This window comes from Rutidosis leptorrhynchoides, chromosome 4, assembly GCF_046630445.1.
Source record: "Rutidosis leptorrhynchoides isolate AG116_Rl617_1_P2 chromosome 4, CSIRO_AGI_Rlap_v1, whole genome shotgun sequence".
Taxonomy (NCBI): Eukaryota; Viridiplantae; Streptophyta; class Magnoliopsida; order Asterales; family Asteraceae; genus Rutidosis; species Rutidosis leptorrhynchoides.
The window spans coordinates 538,353,176-538,366,862 of NC_092336.1; the positions used below are offsets into that span (position 1 = coordinate 538,353,176).

The window sequence follows — 13,687 nt, forward strand, 5'->3', positions numbered from 1 at the left end:
TTGTTGGTGGTGCATCGAAGCTCCGTTTCGAATACAATTTATTGCGTTTTATTCGTAAAATTATTTCGAGTTGAACGGTGATGGCGGTAGAACCTAACTCGCGGCGAACAGAAAGATATATCCGTTAAAAAATTTTGGTTGATTTGTCTGGAAACATCCTTAAATAACTTATTTTATATAATAATATTAATTGATATATATATATATATATATATATATATATATATATATATATATATATATATATATATATATATATATATATATATATGTATATATATATCATTAATCATCATTATCATTAATCTACATAATCTACATATCTACATAATCTACATAATCTACATAAATCTCATACTTAAATCGGATCGGACACGTGCCAACACCATATTCATCGTCACTAATCCTAATTTTCTCCTAATTTTAAATTAAAAAATTCGCTAATTATGTACATTTGATACGTGTCCCTAATTAAATCATAATTCAAAATAGGGATCCAAAATTAGGGATTCCAGATTTGATTTCTTCCCCCAAACTTTGACATACGATTTTCCTCAATCCTTACAATCCAAGAATTCTGTTAATCATCAATAAATCTTACGTATTCATGTTTCGTTTCTTCATTATTGTTTTATTCATACGGTGCTAAATTAGGGTTAAAAAAGGGTAGTGATATGTACACAATCTAGTTTTGTTATATACACAACCATTATGCTTTACAGTGTTGTACTGTACAACACTGTAAAACATGTTGGTTGTCTTAACAAAATTAGGTTGTTTACATATATCACCCTTAAAAAAAAAAAAAAAAAAAAAAAAATCTCTTCAAATCACCAAACAAATCCACACCAATAAATCTGTAAATCGATCCTAATATAATGATTTATGTTTTCATCAACAATCATAATCGGTATAAACGGGTAATTTCAAAGACATCGTCACGGTTGTCCGTTATGTATGCGAAATCCAGATTAGGGTTTTAAATCGAAACAAAAATGGGGTGAGAACGAGGTACGTTCATCCTTAACCATTTCAGTTAAATTTGTGTATTATTATTATTAGATATAATCCGTGCAGTTAAAGTAATTTGTTCGTTTTTTTGTTTTGATTGTTTGAATGGATATGTCTATGGATTGTTACAGATGCTTAGAATTTTAACGGGTTTAACTATGTTTTACTTTTTAGCTTGATTTGTTTGATCCAGTTTCTTCCTTAGACATGCGTTCTTCTTCATGATGGAAATACGCTAAGCTACACGGTACGATTCTTGCGGATTATATGATTCTACGAGTTTTTAGCAGCCTTTTTTTAATTATCGTCTTTTTTTAATTTAGAATTCCTGGTAACCGTTAGGGTTTCTTTTTTCTCTGTTTATTGCCATTAACATAAGTGGTTAATGTTTGAATTATTTGAATTGTTTTCATTGTATGCAGTGAGATCTTTCTCTGGCATCATCAGCTTCTTAAACAATCGTAAATTGGAGGTTTGCTATCTTATTCATTCAGTTTCCCTTTGGTAGTTTGTATTATTATTCCCGACTTCATGTTGAATCACTCTAATCTCATCGTTTTCTGCTTGGTAAGATAGACTTCGCATTACCCTTTTTTTTTTTTTTTTTTTTTTGGCTAAAACGGGTAGGTCAAGCAACTATAATTGAAACTATAATCTATATGCCGTTGTCAAATTCTACATTGTAATTGAAAATTTATATTTTTAAGTTTTTTTTTATAAACTCTAATCAGTTTAATTCCAGAAATCTTTGTATCAGTATCTTTGTTTATTCATTAACTAAAATTTATTGCTGAATGTTTAAAGACATAAGTTTGATTCTATAGAATTAGATATATCTTATTGTAATATTATGTATGAGTTTACGTAATTATTGTTCTTATTGTGATCATAAATAAAGATTTATCATATAGTTGTGATCATAATAAGTTAGTATTCATAAGTTAGTATCCATACTATTTGATGAAATGTATAATTTAAAACAATGTTGTAGATCAAGAAGCTCTGTGTCATCTTGATCACTATTCATTGAATACATTTCAAAGATACTTTAATTCTTCAAACTGTGATCATCAAATCTTTTTTTTTTTTTTTTTTTCATCTCAATGATTATATTGATGTTCGATAATTTTTTATATTTAGCACTTCATCGATGAAGAAATCCTTGAATTTGGTTTTATTCGATTACGGTTGAGTTTGTGCACTTAAGTTGAACACTTCAGGCTCACTATATGATTGGAAATAAAGAGGAATAGTTGTTGCAAACTTATGGTAAATACAATCACTTTTTATCATATATCATATACATCTTTACAATATACTATGAAATACTTATCAGTTGATTGGCTATTTACAGACATCGGTGTAATTTACAAGGGTAACCATCTTTATTAGAGATCTTCAAGGTAATCATGTAATTATTAGAGGATGGTTGGTCACTTATCAGTTGATCATATTCTGTTTATTTATTTTTTGTATTATAATGAGCGAAATAATTATCATCATGGGTTTTCAATTCCTTGAATTATACAGTAGGTATCAAATGACTTTTAGGTTCCCCTAAGGTGCGCACACAATTCTTATTGGAATTTTTTGAGTTTTGAATTTTACAGCTTATCATATGAATTGTCAATTACAAAAGCATGATCAAGGCCAATTTAATATTGAAGATTACATTTTATTTTTATCATAAATTATCATGCACGTGTTTTTAAATTTATGTCATGTTTACTATATGCAGATGTTAGGTCACAAAGGGCGTTGCAAATAAATAACTACACTGCAGCAGCATCAAATGTACTTTCATGTGGCAATGTCGATGTTTTTACTTGATTACTTCTAATGATGTTTTACACATTGGTATTTCATCTTCTTCACATGCAGGAACTATAAGAAGAGAAGGTTCTCATCAGTTGTCTATTGGTGATGTATTTGCTACTCCCCTGGAGTTAATAGACTTGCCATCTTTAATTTATGCTACTTCTTTGACTCTGCAGCCACCGTTACATTGACCCATAAACCTATATAATTTCTATGGTGATATTGTTATTATTTATTATGACTTTTTGCTAGGACATTGATTATAAAATTTGATTTTTTATACTATATATGCAGATATGCAGATGGCAATTCTATGGCTTTTTGCTAGGACATTGGTTATAAAATTTGATATTTTTGTGGTTAGAAAAAAGAAGGGTCTAACTGTCATATTTCAAGCTATGTACGAATTCTTATACTTTTGGGTTAGTTATGCATATTTAGCTGGTTTTAGTATACTATTATTTTTGGGTTATTTATTTTATATTTACTTATGATTCATATTTGTTTTGATTGTGTGCAGGCCTATACTTAAGAGATTTACTCATTGAAAATTATGTAAGTGGTGCTAATGCTTTTCTTATATTATTATATGTTTAATGTTTATGTTTATGTTTATTTTATTTTCGTTTTTATTTTTATTTTTAATTTTAATTTTAATTTTAATTTTAATTTTTATTACTGAATATATGATATGACTATAACATATATGTCCAATGTCCAAATAGTTATGAATAATGAGATGAACCACAATGTAAGGTGATTAGAATAATAAGTTAGTATTCATACAGTTATGACATAAGCCATGTGTCAAAATGGGTGGGTCAGGCAACTTGCAGCCTCTTTGACCCATGTCTATTTTATGCTTACACAAGTTTACATTCCTTAATAAAGGTGCATTATTAATCTTGGTAGTAATGAAGAATCGTTTCTGCTTGGCAAACAATAATATGAAGATACTTTTTTTATACAGAGTTATAGTAACTTAAATATTATTTTCGTTGTTGATCAATAAGAAATAAGATAAGATATATGAATATATGATATAATTAAAATATTTTGTTAGAACGTACGTAATTAAGAAGAATGGAGATGATTAGTTGGGGGGTTGGGGGTTCATGAGAATATGTGGTGTACACCTTATAATGGGTAATTTTGTATCTTTTTGTTGTCTTTTTTTTAAAAAATAAAAAATAAAAAAAACTTTTCAAGCTTTGTTATACAATTAGATAAAAACTGTATTTTTTTTTTTTTTACTTTAATCTTCAATTATTGAATGTAGTGATCAAGTAGTACTCCAATCAAGGGTATTTATTATATATTGTTTATAAAGGATGGAATGCGTGGCTTATTTTTAGTTTAGTAAATGTTATGTTTAACGGGATGTTATAGCAGCAAATTAGATTCTATGTTGAAAAATGTAGAATATTTTATTGCTATCAGAATACATATCCAGTTAGGTTCAGAGTCATTCTCACATATATTATATATTATAATAATTATAATTATAATTATAATTATAAATATATTCATTTGGAGAATTACGATGAACAGTAACATAGTCAAAATTGAAGGCTAATTTTGACTTTAACCCATTTTGAAATAGATATACAATAAGAGTTGGAGTGAGTAACAAACATACAACGGTGGTCGAATGGATTTAGCTTCTCATTTAGAAGAGTCACAGGTTCGAACCAAATTTTTGATTTTAATTTCTTAGTTTTTTAGAAAAACACAATTTTGACTAGATATCTAATATTAGTTGTAAACAAGTTACTCCAATGGGGCAGTAGGCATTTTTGGAAATAGTATATTGGATAATATCAAATACAAGAAATAGTATATTGGATAATATCAAATACAATTGAATGGTTGGTTGACTGGTTATGCGCTTATTTTAAAAAAAAATTAAAAATCGATTTATTTATTTATACGGAGTAAATAAGTAATGTCGTACTTAAATTATACTCGATGGTCCTGGGTTAAGTCATGAGACCTTTTTTCAAATTATTTTTTTCCTTTAAAAAACCGACAAGCTCTTACGTGGTCAACCGTACTTCGACCCCAGCGAAGCGCAGTTAACTCAAAAACTTGTTAATAATATTATACAAATTCATGTAGAGTTATATTCATGGTCTGTTACTCCCTTATTAGTCATCAATGGTCTTAAAAGATGTACATTACAATAGGATTGAATTCAGGAGAAGAAAACAAGACTCTTTGACTGATGCCATTTGGAGAATTTGCAGACCTTTCTGGTTAGTCATGTATCATGTACTGAAATTTATCTTCATTCTTAAATTATAAGAACCATAACTTTGATTACATGAACAAAATATTTTGAACTTTTTTCAAGTAACTTTGAGCCATAATTTTGCAGACTCTCGGATTCTAAAACACCCATTTTCCACCCAAAACTGCAGAGGTTTAGCACTTTTAGATAATGATGCAATGGCAGAAACGGGCAAGGGTCTGAACATATTAATGTGTCCTTTGATCCTGAAAGGTCACGCTTTGCAGGTTTTGACATGTAATGAAAACAACCCATTTTGACCCTGTTACAGATCGGCCCACTACGAATTTTTTCTAGTATTACATTTGCCTAATTAACCCCCTTTGTGTTCGTGCAGATTGCCGCACTTTTTGATGATCAAGACAGATTTTCACTCAGTTGTAGGTGGTTGATGTATATGTATGTGATTTTGGTGATTAACAGGAAAAGGGGTAGCCATTGCCGGGTCAAAGTCGAAAGAATGATTTGTTTATGGTTGATTGACCAATCGTATGAAACTACTACGATGCGCTTGACTCCTAAGACACACTTATTTTCCTTTCTCGATAATTTCTTTTTTTTCATAGCTCTCATACTGCAATATGTTGTTACCTGTATATTTTGTATTGCACAATTTAATTTGAATAATGCACTGTGCAACATTCTGTTTGGTAGATGACAAAAAACCTTTGTAATTATTATCCAAACACCTTTGTAATCATGGATCACGGAGAAGCCATAAGGAAGAATGGTGGTGGCAAAGTGCTTGGTTTATTCTACTTGTAAGCATTTATATTTGAATTATTCCCTTTAGGCTATATATTGAACAAGACTACTATAATGTTATGTGTTGGTAAAATGAAAATCTAATGAGTCAAAAGTACTTTGCAGATTTTAGAATCTGGAGATTTAGAGTCTGAAGTTGCAGACTTTGGAATTTGCTGAAGTAACGGTTGAAGTTTTCTTGAAGCCAAAGTTAAAGATTATTCTGGAGATATACTTAAAGTTTAAGAAGATATGTTTTGAAGATTCAGTTTTATCTCCAGAGTTGACTTTTGTATTAATAGTTAATTTGTTTGATTTTTAGTTTATCTTTTCCTTATTTATAGCGAAGTAGTTTTGGAAACCAAATCTACAAATTTGGTGTTTATCTGTATAAATAGGGACGTATGGTTTAGTTTGAAGATGTACTTTGCACGATCAATATTATCAATCTTTATTTCATTATCGTGTTCTCTCATTCTCTGCACTTAAATTCTTTATTTATAGTATAAAGTGAGAGTCTGGTGTTCATAGTTATATTACTGTGAACTAATAACTGGTATCAGAGAGGGTTAGGTGTAAATCCTATCTCGGTGATCTTTAAAACGATCCATATTTTTTAATCAAAAGGTCTATCAGTATTATTACTACCCCAGATATGGCTATAATTGAAAAGGCTGGTGGTTCTAGCAAGTTTCAGGAAGATCTGAAAGCTGTTGAGAAGATGGATAAGGACACTACTTGCAATAAAGCTTCTGCCTATAAGGTACAAAACTCTGTGAACTATTTTGATAATGAAAAAGTGAGAATGTTTCAGTACTTGCTGCTTGACTTTGAATGGTGTTTAAAAGACATTGATAGGTTAAAAACACAAAATTTTGATCTTAAAAATATCATCAAAGACAAAGATGCTGAAATTAATGACTTAAAAAAATGTGAGGTTGAACTTGACACCTATAAAATGGCATACACAGAAGAAACTAAAAGATTAAATACTGAATTAGGAAGATAAATGAAAAGGTCAAAACACTATGAATCAATTTGTAAATCTTGGTGTGTATCTTTCAAAAAGAATTCTGATGCTATTGCCAAACAAATTCTAAATGGTGTCAAAGCTATACTAGGTGAAAACTACATATTAAATAATAATGTGGAAGTTGATCTAAGTGTATTCAAACCTGACATTTTACCAAACACATTTGTAAAATTTGATGGTGACAAAAAGATTTTAACCAATGCTTTTGTAAGGTCATTAGATCCTGTTGAGCCTTCTGAGACTATAATACTTGAAAGTAAAAATCCATTAGATTCTGAACTTTTGAAACCTTCAAACTCTAACAGTTTAGTCTCTCAAAATAAAAGTGTGTGTTCTGACCTAGAGTCTGACACTCAAGAGTCAAGTTGCAAGGACAACTCTGAATCATTCTCTAACACTTGTATTTGTTCACATCCAAAAAGGTCAACTAAGAGAAGGTCAAATTCAAATCAAGCTAAGACTATTCATAAACTCAAAAAGGAAATTTCAAAACTCAATGAAAAAATCAAGAGTCAAGAAAAACCTTCAATTAAAAGAACATTTTGTTTTTCTAAGAAAATTGAGAAGGAATGGAAACCCAAAGTTTGTGAAAATAAAGGTGTCTTAAAATCTGTTAAGGACAAGTTGATCTGGATTGGAAACAAAGCTTTTGTCTGGAGAGTGAAGAGCACTCCAATTGAACCCACTAAAAAGTGGGTTCCCCTTAAAAACTAATCATTTTCTTTTATTTGTGTCTTGTGTAGCAGGGTAATATGTGGTATCTGGATAGTGGTTGCTCAAGACACATGACTGGATGCAAAGAGTATCTAGTAGGGTTTGTTGAAGAAAAGGGTCCCTCTGTAAGATATGGGGATAATTCTGTTGCAAAGACTATTGGTTATGGTATTGTTAAAGCTGGAAGTGTTACATTTAAGAAAGTTGCTTTAGTTGAAGGGTTGAAACATAATCTGCTGAGTGTGAGCCAAATTGCTGATGAAGACTGTGAAATCAGAATTAGGAAGAAAGCGGGTATTATTTATGATCCTAAAGGAAGGCCAACACTTGTGGCCTGGAGATTTCAAAATGTGTATATGCTGGATCTAGAATCTGTTGATGCTGGAATTGAGACATGTCTGTACTCTCAGACTGTCCCATAACTTAATTGGCTTTGGCACAAAAGGCTTTCTCATCTTAATTTCAAAAATATCAATGAGTTTTCCAAAAAGAAGCTTGTAAGAGGTCTTCCACAACAACCTTTCAAGAAAGATAAACCTTGTTCTGCTTGTATTATGGGTAAACAGACCAAAACAAAGTTTTCCTCGAAAATCCTAGCTACCATTAGTGTTCCACTTCACATGCTTCACATGGACATGTTTGGTCCAATGAACACTAGTAGTCTGGGTGGAAAAAGATATACTTTGATAATTGTTGATGAGTATTCCAGATTTACATGGGTTATTTTCTTAGCTGCAAAGAGTGATGCTCCTGAAGAAATCATCAACTTGATCAAGAAAGAGCAGGTGCAGAAGGGTGTTCTTGTCAAACAGTTGAGAAGTGATCATGGTACTGAGTTCAAAAATGTCACATTAATTGATTTTTGTGTAGAGTCTGGAATTGGTCAAAATTTCTCTGCTGTTAGAACTCCACAACAAAATGGAGTTGCTGAAAGAAGAAATAGGGCACTCATTAAAGCAGCCAGAACCATGCTATGCCAATCAAATGTTGCCCTAAGGTTCTGGGCTGAAGCTGTCAATACAGCATGTTACACTCAAAATAGGTCCTTGATTGTGAAGAAACATGGTAAAACACCTTATGAGTTATATCATAAAAAGGTGCCTACTATTCATTACTTCCATGTATTTGGGTGTAAATGCTATATTTTAAATCAAAGAGATCAGCTTGATAAGATGAGGCCAAAGTCTGATGAAGGTATATTTTGTGGGATATTCTTCTGTATTCAAAGCTTATAGAGCATATAATCATAGGAGAATGAAGATTGAAGAATCCATTAATGTTTCCTTTGATGAAAGTTCTTTAGAAATAGATCAGTCATGTAGTACTGAGCTATCTGCACTTAGTGAATTATCTAATTTAATTTCAGGGAATAGTGTTCAGACTCTGGATTCAGAGTCTGAGTCAGATGAACCAAATTTGTCTGGATTGAGAAATGAAGTTGCAGATAATTCTCACAGAAGAACCTTCACAGGAAGAAGAATATGTTGTCAATCAAGAAAGTGGTGATCAGTCATCAAATACCACTTTGGATCTCATTGTTCCTACTAGAAAATCATCTAGAAACATAGTTCCTCCAAAGCATCTTGAGGATTATGTTGTGGATCCTACAGGTCTGCCTAAACCTAGTTCTTCTTCTCAGACACCTGTGTCTGATTTTGCTATAGCAAATTACTGCTTCTTTTCTTGTTTTCTTTCACTAATTGAGCCTAAAGAAGTAGATGAAGCATTGGCTGACAATGATTGGGTTGAGGCTATGACTGGAGAATTGACAGAATTTGAAAGAAATGATGTTTGGGAATTGGTTCCAAAGCCTGCTGATAAAACTGCAATTGGCTCAAAATGGGTTTTTAGAAACAAGGTTGATAAAGATGGTATTGTAATCAGAAATAAAGCAAGGTTGGTTGCTCAAGGGTATAGACAAGAAGAAGGAATAGACTATGATAAGACTTTTGCTCCTGTTGCTAGAATTGAAGCTATTAGACTATTTCTGGCATATGCTGCTCACAAAGATTTCAAGGTGTTTCAAATGGATGTGAAGAGTGCTTTCCTGAATGGTAAATTGCAAGAAGAGGTTTATGTGAAACAACCTCCTGGTTTTGTAAATAAGAAATTTCCTAAGCATGTCTACAAACTGAAGAAAGCATTGTATGGTCTGAAGCAAGCTCCCAGAGCCTGGTATGATACCTTGTCAACATTTCTTCTAGAAAAGAATTTTTCCAGTGGAGCCATTGACAAGACTTTGTTTATCAAAAAGGACAAAGGTGATGTGTTACTTGTTCAAATTTATGTTGATGACATTATTTTTGGGTCTACAAATCCACACTTGAGAAAATGGTTTTCTGACATTATGTCTGAAGAGTATAGAATGAGTAATTTATGTACTTTAAACTATTTTCTTGGGTTGTAAATAAAACAGAGTTCTGAGGGCATTTTTATTAACCAAAGTAACTACATTTCTGACATGTTAACTAAATATGGTTTTAAAAATTGTTCTTCTTTAAGAACTCCAATGAGTGTTTCTGAAAAGCTTGATAAAGATGAATCTGGGAAACTCACTTGTCAATCAACCTATAGAGGTATGATTGGATCTTTGCTATATTTAACTGCAAGTAGACCTGATATAATGTTTGCTACATGTCTTTGTGCACGTTACCAATCTGATCCTAGGGAGTCTCATTATAAAGTTGTGAAAAGAATTTTTAGGTACTTAAAAGGTACCCCTAACCTGGATCTTTGGTATTCTAAAGACTCAGGGTTTGATCTAATTGGTTACACATATGCAGACTATGCAGGTTGCAAATTAGACAGAAAAAGCACTTCTGGTGGATGTCAATTGCTAGGTGGAAAATTGGTCAGCTGGTATAGTAAAAAGCAGAATTCTGTGGCCACTTCCACAGCAGAAGCTGAATATGTTGCTGCAGAAAGTTGTTGTGCTCAGTTACTTTGGATGCAACATCAACTTCTGGATTTTGGGTTAACATTGACCAACACTCCAATAATGTGTGACAATGAAAGTGCAATTGCTATTACTGAGAATCCAGTGTTTCACTCAAGAACCAAGCATATTGAAATCATGCATCATTTTATAAGGGATTGTGTTGAAAATGGCAAAGTGTTTTTAAAGCATATTGGCACTAAGGATCAGTTGGCAGATATTTTCACTAAAGCACTTCCTGAGAAAAGGCATTTTTATCTTCTTGGACAACTTGGAATGTTAAATCCTTCAATTGAAATGTTGTCCAGCGATGATACTCTCTAAACTGTTGTTGTAAAAAAAAAAAAAAAAAATAGAGTCTGGATTACGTCATATTCAGAGTCTGGATGACATCATGTTATTTAGAGTCTGGAAAGATTTACTCTGCTGGTGTATTTTTACTGTAAACTTGTTTCCTTATTTGGTCAATAAAGGTTTTCTTTATTCGGGTTTCTAAAGTAAAAAGTTAAATTTTGAAGGGGGTTAATGGTAACTTTTTAAAATTTTTGTGTCAGGGGTATTTATATCTCCCCTAATTTTTCTTCTTCAAAATCTTCTTCAAATTAATCTTCAAACATAAACCCTAATTCCTCTCATTCGATCATCATCTTCTTCAAAACCTCTCTCGGTTTTCATAATTCACTCGTGTTCTTGCAAGTTTTTGATTGAAGCTAATGGCAAATACGAAGTTCATTCCTTTTGTTCTTGTTCCCACCGATAACATGATTAGGGCAAAAGAAATCAGAGGAGAGAAGGATGTGCAGGTTTCGGCTAACAATAGGGTTGCTTGTTGAAACGTCCCGTTCTTATTGATTAAAAACGTTCCATATTAATTGATTTCGTTGCGAGGTTTTGACCTCTATATGAGACGTTTTTCAAAGACTGCATTCATTTTAAAACAAACCATAACCTTTATTTCATCAATAAAGGTTTAAAAAGCTTTACGTAGATTATCAAATAATGATAATCTAAAATATCCTGTTTACACACGACCATTACATAATGGTTTACAATACAAATATGTTACAACAAAATAAGTTTCTTGAATGCAGTTTTTACACAATATCATACAAGCATGGACTCCAAATCTCGTCCTTATTTAAGTATGCGACAGCAGAAGCTCTTAATAATCACCTGAGAATAAACATGCTTAAAACGTCAACAAAAATGTTGGTGAGTTATGGGTTTAACCTATATATATCAAATCATAATAATAGACCACAAGATTTCATATTTCAATACACATCCCATACATAGAGATAAAAATCATTCATATGGTGAACACCTGGTAACCGACATTAACAAGATGCATATATAAGAATATCCCCATCATTCCGGGACACCCTTCGGATATGATATAAATTTCGAAGTACTAAAGCATCCGGTACTTTAGATGGGGTTTGTTAGGCCCAATAGATCTATCTTTAGGATTCGCGTCAATTAGGGTGTCTGTTCCCTAATTCTTAGATTACCAGACTTAATAAAAAGGGGCATATTCGATTTCGATAATTCAACCATAGAATGTAGTTTCACGTACTTGTGTCTATTTTGTAAATCATTTATAAAACCTGCATGTATTCTCATCCCAAAAATATTAGATTTTAAAAGTGGGACTATAACTCACTTTCACAGATTTTTACTTCGTCGGGAAGTAAGACTTGGCCACTGGTTGATTCACGAACCTATAACAATATATACATATATATCAAAGTATGTTCAAAATATATTTACAACACTTTTAATATATTTTGATGTTTTAAGTTTATTAAGTCAGCTGTCCTCTTTAGTAACCTACAACTAGTTGTCCACAGTTAGATGTACAGAAATAAATCGATAAATATTATCTTGAATCAATCCACGACCCAGTGTATACGTATCTCAGTATTGATCACAACTCAAACTATATATATTTTGGAATCAACCTCAACCCTGTATAGCTAACTCCAACATTCACATATAGAGTGTCTATGGTTGTTCCGAAATATATATAGATGTGTCGACATGATAGGTCGAAATATTGTATACGTGTCTATGGTATCTCAAGATTATATAATATACAATACAAGTTGATTAAGTTATGGTTGGAATAGATTTGTTACCAATTTTCACGTAGCTAAAATGAGAAAAATTATCCAATCTTGTTTTACCCATAACTTCTTCATTTTAAATCCGTTTTGAGTGAATTAAATTGCTATGGTTTCATATTGAACTCTATTTTATGAATCTAAACAGAAAAAGTATAGGTTTATAGTCAGAAAAATAAGTTACAAGTCGTTTTTGTAAAGGTAGTCATTTCAGTCGAAAGAACGACGTCTAGATGACCATTTTAGAAAACATACTTCCACTTTGAGTTTAACCATAATTTTTGGATATAGTTTCATGTTCATAATAAAAATCATTTTCTCAGAATAACAACTTTTAAATCAAAGTTTATCATAGTTTTTAATTAACTAACCCAAAACAGCCCACGGTGTTACTACGACGGCGTAAATCCGGTTTTACGGTGTTTTTCGTGTTTCCAGGTTTTAAATCATTAAGTTAGCATATCATATAGATATAGAACATGTGTTTAGTTGATTTTAAAAGTCAAGTTAGAAGGATTAACTTTTGTTTGCGAACAAGTTTAGAATTAACTAAACTATGTTCTAGTGATTACAAGTTTAAACCTTCGAATAAGATAGCTTTTATGTATGAATCGAATGATGTTATGAACATCATTACTACCTTAAGTTCCTTGGATAAACCTACTAGAAAATAGAAAAATGGATCTAGCTTCAACGGATCCTTGGATGGCTCGAAGTTCTTGAAGCAGAATCATGACACGAAAACAAGTTCAAGTAAGATCATCACTTGAAATAAGATTGTTATAGTTATAGAAATTGAACCAAAGTTTGAATATGATTATTACCTTGTATTAGAATGATAACCTACTGTAAGAAACAAAGATTTCTTGAGGTTGGATGATCACCTTACAAGATTGGAAGTGAGCTAGAAAACTTGAAAGTATTCTTGATTTTATGTAACTAGAACTTGTAGAATATATGAAGAACACTTAGAACTTGAAGATAGAACTTGAGAGAGATCAATTAGATGAATAAAATTG

The 13,687-nt window shown here is 31.5% G+C and overlaps 1 long non-coding RNA gene across 1 annotated transcript; it reads left to right on the top strand.

Annotated features, from left to right (window-relative positions):
* The first annotated feature begins 4,880 nt into the window (after positions 1-4,880).
* On the top strand, positions 4,881-5,728 carry LOC139845309 (uncharacterized). The gene is made up of 3 exons (XR_011758275.1): positions 4,881-5,084; positions 5,207-5,356; positions 5,457-5,728. It is a non-coding gene; the product is annotated as an uncharacterized lncRNA (long non-coding RNA).
* Positions 5,729-13,687: the final 7,959 nt, after the last annotated feature.